General features: G+C 44.9%; 1 protein-coding gene and 1 pseudogene across 6 annotated transcripts in view; one reads left to right on the top strand and one right to left on the bottom strand.

Annotated features, from left to right (window-relative positions):
* Mindy4 (MINDY lysine 48 deubiquitinase 4) overlaps positions 1-20,274 on the bottom strand; it is a 116,504-nt gene that overhangs the window by 62,522 nt on the left and 33,708 nt on the right. The window lies entirely within an intron of this gene.
* LOC101711348 (spliceosome-associated protein CWC15 homolog pseudogene) lies at positions 18,076-18,827 on the top strand (annotated as a pseudogene).

Here is a 20,274-nt window from a genome sequence, read left to right as displayed (position 1 = left end):
CAGTTAGCACCTGTGGCTCTTTTCCTTGTTTTTTCTGTTGGTTTTTGTCAAATTTAGCCCAACTTCCGTGAGTCATTATCTCTCTGTAGCAGCAGAGATAGGGCCTTTACTTCCCTACTCACATCCCAGCGTCCTCATGTCCAAGAGCAGGGACATAAGCTGCATCCAAATGGGCTCTGAATCCTACAGACTCATCCACTTGAAAACCACTTTTGTCTCCTCTGGGAGAATGACATATCTTCAGTATTTCCAGTATTTCTGTAGCTTATTCTTCTATATCTACATATGCAAAGCTTTCCTTAACAGTAAAGGGCACTTATGCACAGTGGGAGGGGACTGGACCTTTACAGGTGAAGGAAAGCAACTTTAGAAATGAATTATTTTCTTTATTATTTTTACCAAGACAGAGAAGTATTGTATTGAGAGATATCTATTTTCATAATCAATATGTGCCTAAATTATATTTAAATCATTTCACTCTGTACTATGTTCTCCATAATTACAGAATGTGTTGTTCATTTGCTGAAGGGTACCTCCGTAGACAAATCTAAAATTGCAGAAAGATCTGAAAGATCTTAATATGGTGTACTTAGAAACTGCAGGTTTTGGATCTAAGGTACACTGCATTAATAAACACTATGAAATGTTAAAAAAAAAAAGAATGAACAGAAAATCTGAAACTATCCATAATTTAAAAATCCTTGCCACACATAATGGCACACACACATAATCTCAGATAATCAGGAAGCTGAGGCAGGAAGATCACTTGAGCCCACATGTTTGAGACCAGCCTAGGCAGCACAGTAAGAACTCTGTCCCCCAAAATAAATAAATACCTATTTTAAAACATTAATTTAAAACATATAGCCTTTCTCAATCCTAGAATGCACACAAATACTTTACTGAGTTTAAAAATTGTAAGCGCAAGGACCCAAGTTCGATCCCTGGTACCCCAAAAAAAAAAAAATCGTAAAATAATCTTAATAGTCTATGCAGAGAAAGCCTTTAAAAAAATAAATACTTGTAGATGGTGTTTAAAAATTAACTCTTAGCAAGCTCAAGGTAGATAGGGGAAGGCTTTTTTCTTCCCTACGACATGCATTCAAATGGTACAGAATGTTCTACTTAACACTGTAACAAGATGAGCATGTCCGACATCCACCCACAGTACACAGCATGAGACTCGAGTTGCACTACAGGCAGTGTAACAAGACAACAGGGCCTGACCACCCCAGGGGCAGTGTCCAGGTCCCCTGACATAGAGGAGCTGGACAAACAACCCACACAGCAGCGAAGCTCAGAGATTAACACCACCTGCCAATCGGCTCATTCAATCTCACTTTCCCTTTAGCCTGACTCAGAGCTGAAGAGACAAGGACATCTGGTGATCCCAGCCCTCTGGACTCCCAGTCCCACCCCAAGCACTCTGGAGGTGGCCGTGTGGTGCTCTTTCCCCAATCCCCAATAGTGTCTTTGCGCACCCCCTTGCACTGAAGGCGCTTATTACAGACTGACCCTCGCCCCCAGCAGCAGTAAGTCTTTGCAAGTCACACATCTGAGAGCAAGCTACACATCTGAGAGCAAGCTAATATTTTTTTTAAGGGATTTGTAAAGAAGAAATCTTCACAAAAGAAAATATTTTTTCTTTTCACTTTCCTGCTCCCCATTTCTCTTGGGCTTCCTATGGAGCACTCCCAGCCATAGCCCTGAGGGAAAGATGAGGTACAGAAGTGTGGTCAGACTTGGGCAGCACTGGGAGGTCACCTGGCATAATCACTGGTGTCACGGATGAAGGACAAGGAAAGCGAGCTCTTGGGGACAGAAGGGAGTGTTTCCAGTGTCTTCACCTCTGTGTTCAGTATGACGGATGGGAGGGGTTCAGGCCTCTGCATGGGCTTCCTCTACTTCCCTCGGCCACCAGATAGGCAGGCAGTTTTAAAATTAAGCCACAAGAACATGAGGTCTCATGGGGGACTGGATTATGGAGAAGTCATTGTGTGCACTACCCGTGACAATGTGTAGCGACTTTAACAGTTCTCAGCTTATACCCTGCAGTTCCCAGTTCTCCAATTACTGACCTTCAACATATAAAAACCCCAGTTTCTCTCTCTCTCTGTCTCTCTCTCTCTGTCTCTCTCTCTCTCTGTCTCTCTCTCTCTCTCTGTCTCTCTCTCTGTCTGTCTGTCTGTCTCTCTCTCTCTCTCTCTCTCTCTCTCTCTCTCTCTCTCTCTCTCTCTCTCTCTCCTTTGCTCTCAAGGATGTGGAAAACCTGACTAAAATTGCCCGGTCTAACATTTCCTGTAAGAAAGTTCTCTGCTTGGAATACTGTAAAAACAACCTGCTTTAACAATTCAACCCAAATAAACTATCTTCCTGATACAAGTGAAAATCCCTAACTGGGAATTGAGCTGCATTCCCAGCTCTCTCTCATCAGGGTCCATGATGACGAAGATTGGAAAGATAGGGATCGCCCGGTAAAGATGGATTGGGGGTGGAGCCACGGATGGTCTACATCCTCCTGGAAAAGCCACTGGGCTGGGCTGGTGGCCTGGAGAGAACACAGGCTGTACCCCGGCCTCCTGAACCATTGTTCTTTGGGGATGATTTCTCAGTGCTATTAACTCTCTTTCCGTATGTGTCCCTCCCAACAGGTCTTGGCACAAACCCTGGACAAGAAGCATGCAGAGCCAGAGCAGGATCCAAAATCATGTCCAACATTGCTCCTTCCTGTATATCTTCTCCATGAGTCACGCTGGGTTCTGGAACATTCCAGGAACAGCAAATAAATTTACCCTAGTCTCAGATTCAGAGGGTTCCTTCGAGGGCACACAGTTTGCAAAACAAAACTGTACTACATATGACCTTCCCCAATATTATTCTGCTAATCTTCCAATTTGGCTCAAGGCCTAGGCATACAACTGGTCTTTAATGAATGCTCCCTCTGGAAACCAAGGAGAACTCAGAGTTCACCTGGGTACAGCTTGTGGGCTTGAAAGGCTAGAAAGCTAATCCAGACCACCTAGTCCAGTGGGTGTGAATCCATGGCACACCTGCTACAGTGGGCTGTTTGTATAACTGAAAGGTTTACCATAACTGATCCAACCAGGTAATCCAGTAGGGGCTTCAAGAGGGATAGAGCTTTCCCTGCAGCCCTCTGGGTAGTAGGTAAAGCCAGACATGGAATTGTAGGCTGCAGACCCTCAGTTTGGTCATTTGCTTGTATCCCATCTGGATGTTAGAAGCACTGGTTGCATTTGCTTCAAATCTAAAATGCACTAGGACAGGTTGCTTTTCTCTCAGGAAGACACAATCTAGCAGGACTTCGTTATCCTCCCAAGACAGATCTCCCTGCCTGTTCTGGGGCTGAAGTGGCATGATTAGGAGTTGCTCAAAAGACAGCAAGAATGTGTGCAGAGGTGATGTTACTTCAGGGAACAAATATCTCCTTAAGAGAAAAGTGGCCTCTATGGAGTTCATCCCTGCAATGTGGCCAAGTTCACTGGGCAATCATTCTCCCTCCTCAGCCAGGCAGTTCACCAAGCATAATGGTGTTGGATCATGGGTTCATCTTGGTCTTGCCTCTGCCCCTCTGTGCACTGGCACAGGAATCCGGGTAACCCACCAGGAGATGTCAGTGGTAAAGATGTAAGCCTGGCCCATCCCATGGTGGTCCCAAGTGTGAGCAGGGCCCAGACTGCACAGCTAGCCAGAGGACCACTGAGGCTGCCTCTGACCAGGGATACTCAGCAGCCTGACCTCTCCTTCAAGGGAGTGAGAACACAATGGAAATGACTATAGCAGGGACAAGGTCCATCTCTGACTCCCTAAGACTGGTATGGAAAGGATTACATCTACAATCCTGGCCTTGCCCCAAGAATCCTAAAGTCATTGCTGGAGTTATAAAAGGGAAGGCCACCTAAAAGGCATTATGTAAGAGTTGCTGCTGGGTTCCGTGCTGGACTGGAAAGCTATGTGATTTTTTTTCAGCTTTTAGGAAAAGCCACTTTGGGGGCAGTCCTGCCTTTAACTGTCTCAAAAAAGGCCAACCAACACCTTGTGGAAGTGAACCACACCAAGGAGTCAGGATGACTTTCTCCCAAGCCTATCAAATATTCAATCCACTTAGGATGTTTGGTTAAACATGCCAAAGGGTAGAGTGAAACAACTATTCAAATGAAGTATTTCATTCTAAACTCACAAAACATTCCTCTCCATAAGCATTCATTAAGGATCTGTGAGCATCATGTTTGAAGCAGCACTGTCTGGGCCCAAGATCAACTCCACTGCCATTCGGAAAGAGGGAAATGTGGGTTGCATTGCTTTTAGAAAGCTGAAGGTGCTCACACTTAAAAGCACTTATTTGGGGGGCTCATGACCTTCTCCAAGTGGCCCTGGGTAAATAGGTACCTTTCCTGGGCTTCAATTTCCCTTTCTGTGACATTCCTGGGGTTCTAAATATACTATAGTTTTGCCCTTACAATAGTAAGGCTTATCTGGAAAGTACCTTCTACTTTCCCAAACACTTGCAAAGCACATTTCTAAATTTAATTCTTACAAAAGTTCTGTGTGGGAAGCAGCATAGGGACTTTTTAGCCCTATTTTTACTGAGGTTCAGAAGACTGTCAACCGTCTACTGCAAACCTGTTCACAACACACAGGTCCATGGTGACATATGGAAACTAAAAATACCGTGAAATGTTTCCCAAAAGCTTACTTTGTCCATTTTATTTCAAGATTACATCTGTCCTAACTTTTTGAAATTAATGACATTAAAAATAATAATAACCTGAATAGTGCCTGATTTGCCATGAAGTTAATGGGGCTTAAGCTTTAGGGACTCTCCCTTCCAAGAGGCCCTGGAAATGTGTTCATATGGTCCTGTATTTCTGGAAATTTGCAAAAATGAGATACTTTTATATTATTTCTCTTAAAGAAGCCACCCAGATTGTATATGTTTCAGACTATGGGTCTGGATCTGCCTGTGAACCTGAAATGATTCTCCAGTACTTTTTAATTAATATATTTTACTGACACATGAATCCATCCCTAGTGTCCATGACTCACTCACGGCACCAGGTGGATGACCCAAGACTCCTCAGACCCAGAGACCCTGGGATTGTCTGTCTTGCTCTAGTTTGTACAGAAGAAAGTCCATGCCAAGACTGGCTCCTACAGCCACTCTTCCTTCTATCCAACACTGCCCTCATGGAAAAAGAATATCCAAGAAATTTTGACCTATTCCCCAAAACACAGATGACTGCAGTTTTCTGGGCATTTCTTAGAAAAAGGAAAAAGAAACACGTTGTTTTGAATTCAAGTTAGTTTTACACATTTTGAGCATTACACCACTCATACACATAAAACCAGAGAGTGGTGGAATTTACATGAGTGAGCCAGCCCCTACTTGGGACCAGCACACCCTGGCTAAAATTAGATGTGTCCCTGAGCCAGGGAGTCCTCCTCTGGGCCCTCCAGGAAGCTGCTTTCACTTGAAATGGGTGTGAGGTCCTTGGGTACCAACTTGGTGTTGGGGGTCTCCCTCCTTGCTCATCTGGAGAGCAGCTTCCTGCCTCTAATGAGGGTTCCCAGCTCTTCCAGTGGGTAGCTCATGGGTGGGAGCCCAGCAGGTCAGGGTATGCACTGAGCAGCAGGGACATGGCTGAGAATCCAGCCACTCAAGAGAGGAAATCAATGCTGAAACTTTCCGTGAACCCCAAAGCAGTGGAGCACAAGCCTCACCTCACCAAGAAGTCAGGACATGAGGATTTAAAATATTAGTGCAGGGGAAGCTTCCCCTCTAGGTCCCTAAGAGTAACAGTATTTCACATGAGGTTGTAAGAGTCAGGGGAAACAAACCTAACAGCCCAGTGCTTTTCTCCTTAACAGTGAAATTTCTGCAGAAGCAGCATAAAGCCCTCTAGCAGAGCTCTGGGTTCTCTGGTTTCTAAGGATCTGACTCTAAGTAACACAGGCCTGTGGCTGAAAGCATAACTCTTCCCAAATCCCCTTGAGTCCTGGCTTCCCTGAACTGCACCCTCCTGCCATCTCCCCCTTCCGGGTGGGGCTGGCGTGCAGGGACCCACAGGCTGCAGCCCCTTCCAGATCATGTGGGCAAGAAGTGGCCCCAGAAATGCAGCCAACAGGAAGAGCTTTGACCAAAGGTATCTGGAGCTCTTTCCAGAACAAATACAAAACCATCTGAAGCAGCTAGAACCACGTCAGGCAGTCTCCTGTTGGAAATGTCACGTTGAGCCTCACAATGTGGATGTAATCAAAAGATCAGGGGTTCTAAGAAAACATTCAGAGGGTTGGGAAAGGATTCCAGTCCTAGCAGGGTGGATAAACTGTGATGGATCTGGGGCGGGTGGAGGGGAACTAGCTTCCCAGGGCCCACAGGACAACCTAAAACAGGGTGCTTTCTGTGAATTTGGAAATAAGTGTCAGTTGTCACTTCTGTAAGAGCCTCTGGGTCCTTGGAGCCCTTGGTTGGTCACAGGCTTCAGGATGCCCATGTGTCACAAAGGGAGGGGCTTGGGTTTCCTGGGGTATGCCATCACCTGACCCAAATTCCAGCATTTATGACACACATTATGACCTTGTTACACTCCTTTATGATCTTCTTTCTCCAAAGGTAAAAGACAGACTCCATTAATGATTAATTTTTCCCTATCAGGTCCATGTGCTTAATATTTCCCCTTATTCTGAGAACTGTTAAACCACAAGGGTAAGTGCTTATAATGACAGTTAACATTTGCCGAATTAGTTTCCTCTCTCGGCACGCGCATGCACACACACACACACACACACACACACACACACACACACACCCCTCTGCAGTTTTTGTTTTGTTTTTCCCTTGCTGCTGAACCATTTGAAAGCCAGCTGCCACACCATGCACACCACCACTAAACACTCCAGCCTGCCTCTCCTCAGAACAAGGGCTTGCACCTTCATAATCTGAATGGGCTACATTTGTATGACAACACTTTTTAAAACCAATGTCCTTATCTAAGCACTCCCAGACCCCTACATCTGGGACATATGCCCCTTTGGAGTTACTGTCTTCAACAAGAAGAAGAATAAGCAATCAGCTGTAATGTCTTTATTAAATATTAAATGGGCCATATCTGCCTTTTTATCTAAAATGGATACTTTCCGTTTCTTTTTTCTTCCTTTCACAGCCCCCTGTAGAGTATTAGCTTTTAAAGACCTCTGATCCTTCACATCTAGACTGAGAAGTGACGAGATCTGTCGAGGAACTGGTGAGGGGAAAGAGAGGCTCTGGGCTGTAGAAGTCTATGGTATGGTCCCGTATCCTTGGCAGCTTCAGGGCTGGCTCCTGAGCACCTAGCAAAATGCTCCTGTGAGTTCATTTGACCCACAGAGTAGCTTCTGGAAGTTGAACACTCAATGTGGCTCTGCTCTGTGCAGAGGTGGATGTGAAATAATAGAGCCTCCAGGGCTCAGATGGGGCAGAGGACTTGATCTGCTCTCCATCAGTGAGGTTTTTAGGGTGCTTCATTATCTTTTCTTCCCATCCAAAAGAAATTTTATTGGAAGGGTGACAGGTGGAACAAATGACCCAGTGACCACAAGGAGCCACGTTATCACTTCTAGGAATGTCAGTTACCTCTCAAAGACTGCATCTGTCTTGGGCCCAAGGCAGAAGCAGTAAGGCAGATGGAGGACCATGACTTTGTGGGCCCGGTGTTCACCACGCCCAGAGCTGTCAGCTGGACCCAGCTTCCCCATGACCTTCTCTGCAAAGGGAGGGCAAATCCATTCAATCCACACATGCGTCTGAAGCCTACTGTGTTCCTAGGCCCTTGGGAGAGTTTTGCCCAGAGTCACAAGAACAGAACCTCAGACTCCTCTTCCCTTGCCCACAGCCCTCACACTGAGTCTGAACATTTCTCTGCCACTAGAACAGTCTTTGATAATCTGACACCAGCCCTACTTCCCATCCTCCTCACAAAAGTCCTATGGGTACAGGAATATATCATCTCTTTTTTAAAAAAACAAGTGCTTTGTTTAACCAAATAGTGGAGGGGAGAACTAACCTTCATTAAAGTAACTATTGGGACCAAATATTTTATACATTATTTACTTAAAATTTATAATAATCTCATAAAGGTAGGTATTATTATTGTTTTGGGGTTTTTTTACAGTACTCGGGTCTAACCCAAGGCCTTCACATGCTAGGCAAGTACCCTACCACTGAGCTACATTGCCAGTTATCATTACATGTTCCAGCGCTCTAGATGAAAAAGTTAACCTACAAAGAGGTTCTTTAAAAAATTGCTCAGGATCATCCTGTTAGCTTATGGCAGAGCTGGGATTTAAACTCAAATCTATTTGATTCTAAATCCAAGACCCTTTCAACCTCATCATGCCAAGAGTTACTAAATATGTTAAAGATTGTGAGCTGAGTTTCAAAGGCTCACAATACAATAAAAGCAATGTTTCCCAAATAGCAATTTTTAACAACTTTACTTAACAAAGCTTTGCTTATTTGAAATGAATTTCAAGTTGCTCAAAAACTCTCCAGAGCAGAATTGACTCTTTCATTGGGAATTTAAAGGGGACTTTGGGAAACTGTAATGTCCCAGGCCCATCATTATGGACATCAATTATCATCATAAAGCATGGAAGAAAATGAATACAATATTGTCAGTGCTGCCCTCATCACCAGCCCAACCTCGGCATATGCCCAGCTGCCTCCTTCAGAGGCTCTGTGGTGATGGATTTCTGCTCCCTGCAGCTAGCACCCAGCTCCTGGCTGGCACATATGCTCACATCTCACCCGACATGAAGAAGGACCTGGTTCCCTAACTCTCCACCACCTTGAGTGGCAACCAGTCCTGATGTTTCCCAACACTTCCAATCTTCCTTCAGAAGAGCTCCCAATTCTCGTGTGACTCCATCCCTCCTCTTCCTCCACACCTCACAGTCAACCTTCTGATTTCCAGCACTCTATCAAAGTGTGCTCTTCAAAGCCACAGAGGATTACCCACCCCACCCTCCTCACCAGACCCAGCGACCTTCCTGACCTCTCCGAGGTGGCCAGTGCCTCAGCCTCTTGCCTTCTGGAGACCATCTCTGCACTCCTCTGGGCTGCGCTGGGCTCCTCCATCCTCCTTCTGCTCTGGACACACCCTTTCCTTGTCCACACCAAGCATGTGGTCTCTCCTGCAGGATTCAGTCACTCTTGGCCATGTCCACCCAAGCACTTCATCTGCCTCCCTGATGTCCTCTCCCCCAGCCTCTCAACAAACTTTCCCTAGAATGGCACCTCGGCCTTGCGCTTGACTGTGGGAACAAAAGCTCCACTGGAAGTGTCCAGAAATAGGTTCCTCATCTTCTTTACCCAACCAGCAGGGACAGTGTCTCCCTAACTGCATGCCTAAACCCCTGGATCTCGAGGCCCATAACCATCCTTGCACCCACATTCTACTGTTTCTTTTAGACTTCGGCTCCTTGCCCCTCTGACACAGTCAGATCAGAGTCTGCTCCTGGGCTGGGGCTTTGGGGCCAGCCACACTGCTCATTCCTGAACCCCCAGACTAATCCTCCTGAAGCATGGCTCACTCGGTTAAAAAGAAACTACACGTGCAGGAGACTTTTTATTTCTCTGTTGCCTGGAGAAGGGAGCCTGGCTTTCTACACATCTGACTAGTCAGTCCTCCAGTCCTCTCTCTGCTGTAGTTCCCACATAGCCCTGTGTTCCAGCTATATCAACTTGCCCCTTTTGTCTTGCTCACACTACCTCCCCAGCTTGAGATTCTCCACTCCATGAATTATCAGACCCACCTTTGAGTCTTTGCACCTCCACAGGCCTTCTTAGCAGGGCCTAAGGATAGTGAACTCACACTGGTCATGCAGTGCCTCAATTTCCCAACTGTCAAATGGGACCTATAACCCTCCTAAGTTGCTGTCAGGGTTGAATAATGACACTCAAGCTTTTACAACAGAGCCTGTCAAAGAGTGAGTACATAGTAATATCAACAGCTTAATTATCCCCTCCATGTGGCACTCTGTGGTGTCTCGTGGCACTCTGTGGTGTCTCTTGTCACTCATCTTTTCTTCCTTCCCTCTTAATCCTGTGGTACCTATTTGTACAGATGTCTTAACCTCTTGGCAGGCACTTCATCTTCAGCATCACTCTCCCCAACACCTTTTGAACAAGGAAGAGACACGCTACAAATGTTTTGTTGAGCTGAACAAAATGAAATACCATGTATTTAGATTGAGATCAAAAACTGTTTACTCTATCAGGAAGAGGCCTCACTTCTGAAAGACCCGTGGCCACGAAACTGGCCTCAACAGGAAATGAAAGAAATCCCATGGCTTTAGTAACTTCTTGTGGAATGACAAGAAAACAAAGTAGAATTTTTTGGAATGAGGCACACACACGAAATCTAGCTATACAGGAAGTTGCCCTGGCAGATCATCTTTGCGATTTGAAGAACTCTGCCCAAAATGCCTGACAGAACTCAGCTTCAAAGGCCACCTTTCCAAAGTGAGGACACCAGCCCTGAGTGAGTAACAGCAGATTTCCACCATACATTTGGGAAAATCATCTAGGGAAACATGAGGGAAGGTATCCACTCCAACAGAATTGAATGAAATTTGTCAGGATCTAAATTTCGCTCAGTCTACTCCAGCCCCCAAGGCATCCAGCCTATCAGTGAGACTCACAATGGGAACAGGAATGCTGACTTTTCCTAAATCAGTGCCCTTTTTTGATCCTCAGGAGGATCCATGACCCATCATGATGCACACCTCCATCCATACATATCTCCACACATATCTCCAAAGGCAGCAGAACCCAACACAGGGCACAGAAAGGACAAGATAGCTGCCTCATCTTTAGGAATGAGACCTTAGGGATTCAACCCAATCTTTCCTGGAAAATCTGAGGCTTGGAAGAAAGTGAGGTAAGTGATGAGTATTTCTATCTATGTTCATACTTTTTTCTTCTATTATCTTTATCCAGTTTTAGGATTAGCACATGTGGACACTCTTTAGCCACACTTTCTTGATCTCAAAGGAAATCTGAGTCATGAGAAGTCTCTTTCCTCTGAGAGATGCATGGGATCAAAGATCTGCATACTGAAGAAGCCTAGAGAGGCTGGCATTGGGAAGGAGAGGGGAATGGTGCTCTGCTGTGGGCTGGGACACATGAATTGGATAAAATGTGGCCCCACACTGAGAGATAGGAAGGTGAGTCTGCTAAGGGCATGGATGGTGGGTGTGGAGAGGAGCCATACTGGCCACAGAAGACAGGTGTCCAGAACAGGTTATACAGGTGAGCCTAAGCCCCAGTAGGTCCCTGTCGCACAGGATGACCAGCAGAAAAGCATCTAGTCATTGTATGGGTCTCAAGAGGCAACCCAGTTGGAACCTCCAGAGTCAGACGTAAAGTCCAAATGTGTAGAGACAAATTAAAATGGAAACTATCCATTACTTGTCCCACGTGCTGCAGATGCTGTCAGACCCAGGGTGCTCCAGTTCAAGAGATAATCAATAAACCTCGAATGCCACATTCTCTGCTAAACCTCTGGCAAGCCCCAGCTGGCATTATTCATTCCCTCTCAGGACATGGACAGGCATCTGTGTCTGTGCCCTCAGAGCCTGGTCTGGGGGCCCCTGAGAGGGACTCATCTCCCGCTCCCCAACTGCCCCAGAGTGCTTATGAAACATGCCTGGTAAGGGCCTCTGATGAAATTACATACCAAAAGCTACCAGACCCACTACATTGCAAGAGTCAGGAAGATGAATGAGGATCTGCTGCCGCCTACTGTTCATTCTCCTGCAAAACCCCCAAAACCTTCCAGACACCACCAAGTTAGAAAAGCTAAATCCTTAGAATCCACTGGTCTGGACAAAGTGGGGCACTAAGCTTTTGAAGGCAAGGTTTCAAGACTGCAAAGAGTTCCCACACACAGGACAAGTTACACTAGTCTGTTCACACCTGTATCTGTGAACTGAACTCACAGTCACTTCCAAATGTCACTGGTACACCATGAAGTCTTCTGTAGGAAATACTCCACTCCAAACCCAAGCTGTCCTGCACCCTCAACTGCACTCTCTAGTGCTCTTTGACCTTCCCTCCTCTGTGAGGGCCACAATTTAACGGCGAGTTACAGAGGGTCTCACAGTGGCCCTGGGCTTGCAGAGGCAGGGAGCTGGCTCATCCTTCAACATCCCAAGGCCCTGGCAGCCCTGGGACACCAAGAGGGGCTCAAGAAACACCTCATCTAGTTGACACAGTTGGACATACCCCAGACTTGAAGTCAGTGATTCATTAACACCACACTCTTCCAAAGAAGACTGTAAGTGCCATGACAGGAGAACCTTCCAATGTACTAGAAAATGTTCCAGTCTCCCCTTTGGAATCTGTACTTTATTTGTGAAAGACCCCTACTTGGCCTCCCTCAGCAGTATACCCTACACATCAAATTGATATCCATAAACAGGCCCTGCAGGCTATTAACTGTTCTTGTAGCATGCAAGTGGTGGATGAATGCACAAGGAATAAGAACAGACGTGGAAACCATGGCCCGCCACGATGCCTGGGACTGGGCACAACCATCTCAGATGCTATCAATCTCAGTTGCTAAATGTCCAGAGCTGTTCCCTTTTCTGGAGAATTACCATTCCTCAAACTCACCTAGGAGGTGGCACACTGCCTGCCCTCCCCGTGATGGGCAGCTCATAGCCAATGACTGGCATAGAGTACAAAAAGTCAACCCCTTACTTAAAAGTGGAACCACCTAGGGGACAATTTATGCTCCACGTCGCCCCGTAGAATTAGCCTGAGACCCCATATCTTTGCCAAGCTCCTGTTCCTGCATATCCCACTGTCTACTCTCCCTTTGTGCTGAAAGTATATCCTCAAGTCCTGAAAGTATGTGCATTAGAAACTCTGCCTACCATGCATCATACCACCTGAAGGGCTTGTGAAAACACAGGTCTCTGGGTGTGCCTCCAAAATTCTTGATCAGCTGCTTAGACAGGCTGTGTTTTTAACAAGTTCCCAGGTAAGGCAAATGCTATGCACAAGGATTACAGTTTGAGAGTCACTGTTCCTGAGAGACTAACCAGAGACAGAAATCACCCAATCAGTAACAAGCAAAGAGATTAGAGATGGCAGAATTTGACCTTGCACGTGTCAGTCCACCTCCCAGCTCCTGTAGCCACCTGTAGCCAGGAACATTAGAACCTCAGGCCTCCAGAGACATGTCCACATGCTCTATCCTGGGGGATATTCTAGGATGCTGAGCTCTAAATTCTTGTACTTTTCATCTATAGGAGCAAGAGGATCCTGCATCTGAGGGACTCCATAGTCACGGGCCCTGAGTAATATGCTCGTCTTTCACACAGGATGAGCCTCAAAAGTCAGGTGAATGGGCTGTCATTCTCAGCTCACAGGGAGGTCAGCAATTTAGTTTGAGCACATCCTAGCCCGTGTGTAGAAAATAGAGTGAGAATGTCAGCATGGGAGGACCCCCTGGAAGAGCAGTCCCTCCACAACCTTCACCTGCAGACAACACCACAGAGGTCCTGGGAGCTCTGGAGCCCTCATCAAGGCAGAATCCAACCTGCAGGCAGAGGAAAAATAAGCTCTCTGCTTAAAGGCAAGGCAGAGGGCACTTTTGCTGCCATCAGAGAAGAGACACACAAAAATCCTACTAACTGGGGCTCTAGAGTAGTCTTGGGGTGAAAGACAACCCTGAATGGCTTCAGTAGGACACCGAGGCCAGAAGGGAACCACCATCCTGTCACAGAGCCTGAAAGACAGCCCATGGGGCAGCTCACTCCTCACTTCTATGGGTGCCAAGCACATGTGTGCAGACCACAGGCCAGAGGGAGGCCAAACAACAATAACAAAAAACCCACTGGCCCAATAGAAGTAGCATGGTGGACCAGAGGTATAGGTTGTGGCCCTGTGACCATGGCCTAAACCTGCTTCCCCAGTCTTTCTCATTTCAGGGAAAAGCTACCCACTTCCTGTGGCTGCTCAGCCAAAACCCTTGGAGTCATCCCTGCCCATCTTTCTTTAATACTGTGCATCTCATCCACAGGCAAACTCTAATATCTCCTATCTACCCCAGCCTGAGTCCTACCACCTTCACTGACATTGCCCTGAGTGCAGCCACCATTAACTCCCTTCTGCACCACTCTAATCACCTCTTAATTGATCTTCCTGCATCCACACTTGCCCCCTTGAGTCCATTCTCAAGGCAGCAGCCCCGGGAATCCTAAGGAAACACAAGTCAGATCACAGCATGCCTCTGCTCAGCCCCAAGGACCCTCGTGTCCTAAAGTAAACACCAGTACTCTCAGTGGCCTCAAAGGCTCTACACCAAGTCCTGACTTCCTCTTTCACTCCCTCCCTTCTCCTGCATCCATGCCAGCCTTAAACAAGCACTGTGCTGCCCCACAGGGCCTGCTCTCTCTCCCAGAGTTCTGAGGGATTGTCCTCGTCTTCCTTCTGGATTCTCCCAGGGGTCTGCCTAGCAGAAAAGCTTTCCCCAGCTACTTTTCATGAAGCATCTCCCCTGTCCTATCACCCTTTCTGATTTCCTCTTGCTTGGGAACTGAGGATCTGAAAGAAGTCTACCCTAAATCAGGGAATAGTACATGAAGAACAGGATATCACATGTGGCTGATGACAGCTGTGACAAAGACTTAATGAGCACAGGGAGGAACATAAACAGTGACAGCCCAAGTTGAAGGGCTACCTGGAAGGTGGGAATAGTTTTTATGCAGTGGCCGCACCTCACTTGCAAGGGCCCCAGAGCCATCCCCTGCCCTTCGGGGCTGCTGTCCTGTCCACCGTGTAAAGGGCTAGGCATCAAAGACCTTCCCAGCTCTGACAGTCTATGACACTGAATTCAAATGAGTCTTAAAGGAGCATCTCTTCCACTGTGCCTTTTGAAACACCCAACTTAAAAATTGTTCAAAGAAAAAAATTTTACTAAATTAAACTTTCATTCCATGGACTCTGTCATACTTCAATGTTCTACTCTGTTCTGAAAAAATATCCACTTTCCTCAAAGTGAAATCCATAAATACTCACAGAATTAACAACTACCCAGAGCTCCCTAGACCCACCATGGCAGGCCCTGTAGCCAGACACCTCCCCTGGCCTAATCCTGCTGGCCGTGGGGATCACACAGCTGTGAGTTTCCTGTTTCCTTACCCACACAGAGCCCAGGTGAAAAAGATAGGTGGGACAATCAGAGGAAAATGCCTGGAAAGGTGAAAATAACAAAAATCCTTCTGAGAGTGATAGGAAGGGAGATGGGGAGGGTAGAAGATGAACATTTTAAAACATATAGTGAGACTAAAAGAAATTTTTAATGTTGCAAGAAATGGTTGCCCAGGGCCGGGGATTTAGCTCAGTGGCGCTGTGCCTACCTCGCAATCGAAAAGTCCTGAGTTCAATCCCTATACCAAAAAGAAAAAAGAAATGGTTGCCCTCCGTAGTAAGCAGAATAATAAGCCCTTCCTCCCCTAAATATGTCCCCATGCTAATCCCTGAAGCCCTGAACATGTTAGGTTATATGACAAGGGGGAATTAAGGTGCAGATGGGATCAAGGTTGCTAATAAGCTGGCCTTGAGGTGGGGAGAGCAGCCTGGGTTATGCAGGGGGGGCCCAGTGTCATTATAGGGTCCTTATATGTGAAAGAGGGAAGAAGGGGAGCAAATCAGACAAATGGCAGCCTGAGGGGGATTCAGCCAACATAGCTGCCTTTTTAAAAAGCCAACAATTATATCTGCCTCAATTGTTCTTATAAACAACAAATGAGATAACAGATACACTTAGTATGGTGCCCAACAAACAGGGAGTAAGTCATAGGTGAAGCAGAAGCAGCAGAAGAAGGGGCAGGCCAGAGATGTATGTTGATTGACCAATATAAAGGTCAACACTATTAAACATATGTTAAGCATACTGGTTATGCTTTACCTGATATTGACAGGGAGTGGGATATGGATGCATTTTTACCTGCTACCCTCTTCCTAGAAGGCAAAGTTCCTACTACCTCTCAAAGTATAATAACCAGTCCAAGGCTGCAGAAGTTAGAAAGGGCAGAGCAGCCTTGCTAATTCAGACCATTAGACTCTAGAACCTATTAAAAATAAGGACCCATGTGGCAGTGCACATCTGTAATCCCAGCACTCTGGGAGGCTGCGGCAAGAGGATCACTAACTTGACCCCACCCTGGGAAACTTAGTGACTTAGCAAGATCCTGTCTCAAATAATTTGTAACTTGGTCCAAAGGTCTCAGGCTCAGTCCCTAGTACTGAAAAATAAAAATTTTCAAAACAAAAGCAGTAGGTTCTCAGTCAGTATCTGGCAATTCACAAATAGAGTACAGAATAACTCTGGAAGTAAGAATCTTAGCCAGAGAAATGTATGAGCTGGAAAGATGCTTGGAAATCATCTCCCACAGTGGTCAAGTTTGATAGTCAAGGGCACTGAAACCCACAGAGAAAATGACGAATCCAAGGTTGTTTGTCAGCATTTCACTTTTGTGACAAAATACCTGCAAAAAATCAACCTAAGAGGAGGAAAGGTTCATTTTGGCTCACAATTTAAGAGGTTTTAGTCAATGGTCACTTGGTCTGTTGCTTTGAGCTTGCAGTAAAGCAGAACATCATGGCAGGTAGTATGGGGTGGAGCAAAATTGTTCGCCTCATGGAGCCCAGAATGCAGAGAGAGAAAGGAAGGGTCTGGGGTCCCAATATCCCCTGTGAGAGCACGCCTCAGTTCTTTCTACTAGACCTCACTTCCTAAAGGTTCCATCATCTCTCAAGAGAACCATCAACTGGGGACAGAGCCTTCAACACATGGCCTTTGGAAAACACTGCAAATCCACATCATAATCCAGAGTCAATCAGTGAGTGAAGATAAAGTGAAGACACAGGAGGCTTAGAGACCCCTGGCCACCTGGTCCTGTAGATCCTCCTCAACTTCTCCAGGTCACTCTACCAGACTACTATAGCCCAGAATGCACCCTCATGGTTCATTTGAGATAATTTCACTTTTCTAGGGCAAACTTGTCCCAGCACTGGAGGAAAAAGCAAGACTCTCTCAATCAAACTAGATGCAAGCAGATTTTAACTCCACGTGAAGAAGACTTTAACAGTCAGAAACATGCAATGGTGCTGTAGAAGTGAGCTCCCTATCATTGGAGTTGTTCAAGCTGAGGCCAGTCATCACCTAAAGGCTATGGAGAGGACTTTTCCTAAGGGCTGGAGGAAACACCATTTGTTCATGTGTTCAGCAGACTCTAGAGCTGGTTTTCTGGTTCAAATGCCTGCTCTGTCCCTTACGAAGTTTTTAAACCTGGGCAAATAAAATAACTTCTCTAAATTTCCTCATCTGTAAAATGAGTTATAATAATATTGCTCTCACAGAAAATTTATAAAATTAAAATAAATTTACCTAAAGACTTAGAATGGTGTTTTATTTTTAAAAATAGGCTAATATCAAAAGTTTATCTTTTTTGCCGCTAATGTTGGTGTTAGTAGCAATAACGTTGGCATGGAGCAATCTTCACTGACTGTCTTCTGTGATAAGGCCCTGCTCTTCCTGCAAAGAATACAAAGATCCCTGCTTTGGGGAAACTTATTATGTACTATGGAAAAGACAAATAATAGATAAGTAAATAACTAAAAGAATCTCAGGCAATGACGGGTGCTATGAAAACAATAAAACAGGATGGAGATGATAGCATGGAGGTGAATTAGTCAAAGAAAACCACTCTGAGCAAGAATTTCTGACTGGTAGGGAATGGACAGTGGCGAGATGATTAGAGAACAATGGGGCCTACGCAGCAAAGAGGTCAAGCAGGCTGCTCTCATGCAGGTACAAGCAAGATGGGTTGAGTCAACAGAAACAAAACAGGTTGATATAAAGAACAGACCTGTAGATAGCTAGGCCCACCCTGAAAGAACAGGGGAGAATGAGGTAAGGCCATAGGAATGTGGTTTCAAGAAAGGAAAGAAAGCTGGGAGCCAGGCATAGCCATGGTGTTTATATGATCTACAGAAGCTGCTGTTTTGTATTTGAGCCCAAGTATGCAGCAAGAGGATTGCGATATATTCTCCTTATACGGGCATAAAAATGACAACAGCAGCCAAGCCAACTTTTGAACCTGCAGGAGGTGGAAGAGGAAAAGGAGAAGGTGATTTGAGCCAACTCTCAAAACAGTATTCAAGTAGGGACCTTCCCTCTCATACAAAGATAAAATACAGACAAACTACTCAGGATCCCCCTGAAGAGGTTCATAATCGTGACTTTAGGAGAGAATTGGAAGAGAGAGAGAGAGCTGCTGCAAGAGAGAAAAATAGGGATCATCCAACCTGAGAACACACAACCTCCTCCTCAGTGTCAAAGAAGTCTCGGTTAGACCAGATTCTTACTGCCAACCTTGATGCAGATGATCCTCTAACAGATGAGGAAGATGAAGATTTTGAGGAGGAGAGTGATGACAATGATACTGCAGCTCTTCTTGCAAAACTGGAAGGAATTAAAAAGGAAAGAGCTGAAGAGCAGGCCAGGAAGGAACAAGAACAAAAAGCTGAAGACAAAAGGATTCGTATGGAAAACATTCTTAGTGGAAATCCTCCCCTTAATCTCACTGGTCCATCCCAGCCGCAGGCCAACTTCAAAGTTAAAAGAAGGTGGGATGATGATGTTGTCTTCAAGAATTGTGCAAAAGGTGTACATGATCAGAAGAAAGACAAAAGATTTGTAAATGATACACTGTTATCTGAATTTTACAAAAAGTTCATGGAGAAATATATTTAGTACAGTTTTATGTGCTTAATTAAATTCTATAAAATGTTAAAAAAAAAAAAAAAAGAAAGGAAAGGAAAAAAAGGAGAGAGGGAAATCAAGGAAATGGACCAGACAGCTCAAAGACACCCATATGTCTATGTGAGAACTTAGCGAAGAGGAAAAGTGGTTTCACAAATCAATGGAGAAAGAACAGATTGTAGAGTAGATGTCACTGAGAAAACTGTCTTATTACTAAAAGAGAAAAACAACATCTCAACAATCATCTCAACAGATACAATAGATTAAATACATGAATGTGAAAGATAGGACTATAAAGTTAATAGAAAAAAGAGGAAAGTATCATTGAAAACTAAAATCAAGAACATAATAAAGAAAACTTTAAAAAATGTAAATAGTATGCCAAAAGAGAGATTAGTTATGTCAAAATAAAGAATTTATGTTAAAAAAACCCATGAGAAACAAAATTGTTAGAAAAGTAACAGAATGAAGAATGAGAAAGGGTATTTTACAAAGTCTAAAACTAACAAGAAATCAATATCTACTGAAAGGAAATTAAGTACTCTTTTAAGGGAGGCAACATTAACCAAAGCTTATGCAATTATCCATACATAATGTCTGGATTTAGTCAAAAGTACCAGGAATGTAAAGAAATAGGACAGAATGATTGAAAATAAAAATAAAAATAGACAATAGCAGGCTGGGGATTTAGCTCCATGGTTCCACTACCTGCCTCAAAAGCACATGGTCCTGAGTTCAATCCCTGGTACCAAAAAAAAAAAGATAATAGCAGCAGACCCCCAGGTGATCCAGATATCAGTTACTAGATGGAGACTTTAAAATGATAATCAATAGTATGCTCAAGAAAATAAGAGTAAAGAAGGAGAATTTCAAAAAGGACTGAAATCTATTGGTTAAAATAAAAATTCTAAAATAGAAAAATTAAATAAAATTAAGAATTCATTAAATAAGTTTAACAGCATATCAGACATGATAGAAGAGAAGAAACATGAATTGGAAAATAGATGAAGAGAAAATATCCAAATTGGAAATACAGAGAGAAAAATGGGAAAGAATATTTAAAACTACAGAATACAAACAGAATGAAAAGATCCATTACATATGTAACTAGAGTGCCAGGAGAAAAAAAGATAAGAGGGAACAAAAGCAATATTTTAAAAGACGATGGACAATAGTTTTTCAAAACCCATGACTTCAAGAAGCTGTATGTATCCCAAGCAGAATCATCAAAGAAAACTACATGTAGAGTCGCGTGGAAGACACCGAATCACCCTGCTGCAGACCAGCAGGTCTGCCCACACCCTACCGAGGTCCCGTGTGGCACAGGACACGCCAAATCAGCCCACTGCAGACAAGCAGGTATGTGCACGCCCTATGGAGGTCCCGAGTCCTGCGGAAGATGCCGAATCACCCCCCTGCAGACAGGCAGCCACCTGCT

The sequence above is a fragment of the Heterocephalus glaber genome, unplaced genomic scaffold (assembly GCF_053883595.1).
Source record: "Heterocephalus glaber isolate CG9 unplaced genomic scaffold, H.glaber_assembly_v1.0 deba00000546, whole genome shotgun sequence".
NCBI classification, from domain to species: Eukaryota; Metazoa; Chordata; class Mammalia; order Rodentia; family Bathyergidae; genus Heterocephalus; species Heterocephalus glaber.
Note: the sequence above shows the minus strand (reverse complement) of the source record. Positions and strands in the feature narration are given on the sequence as shown.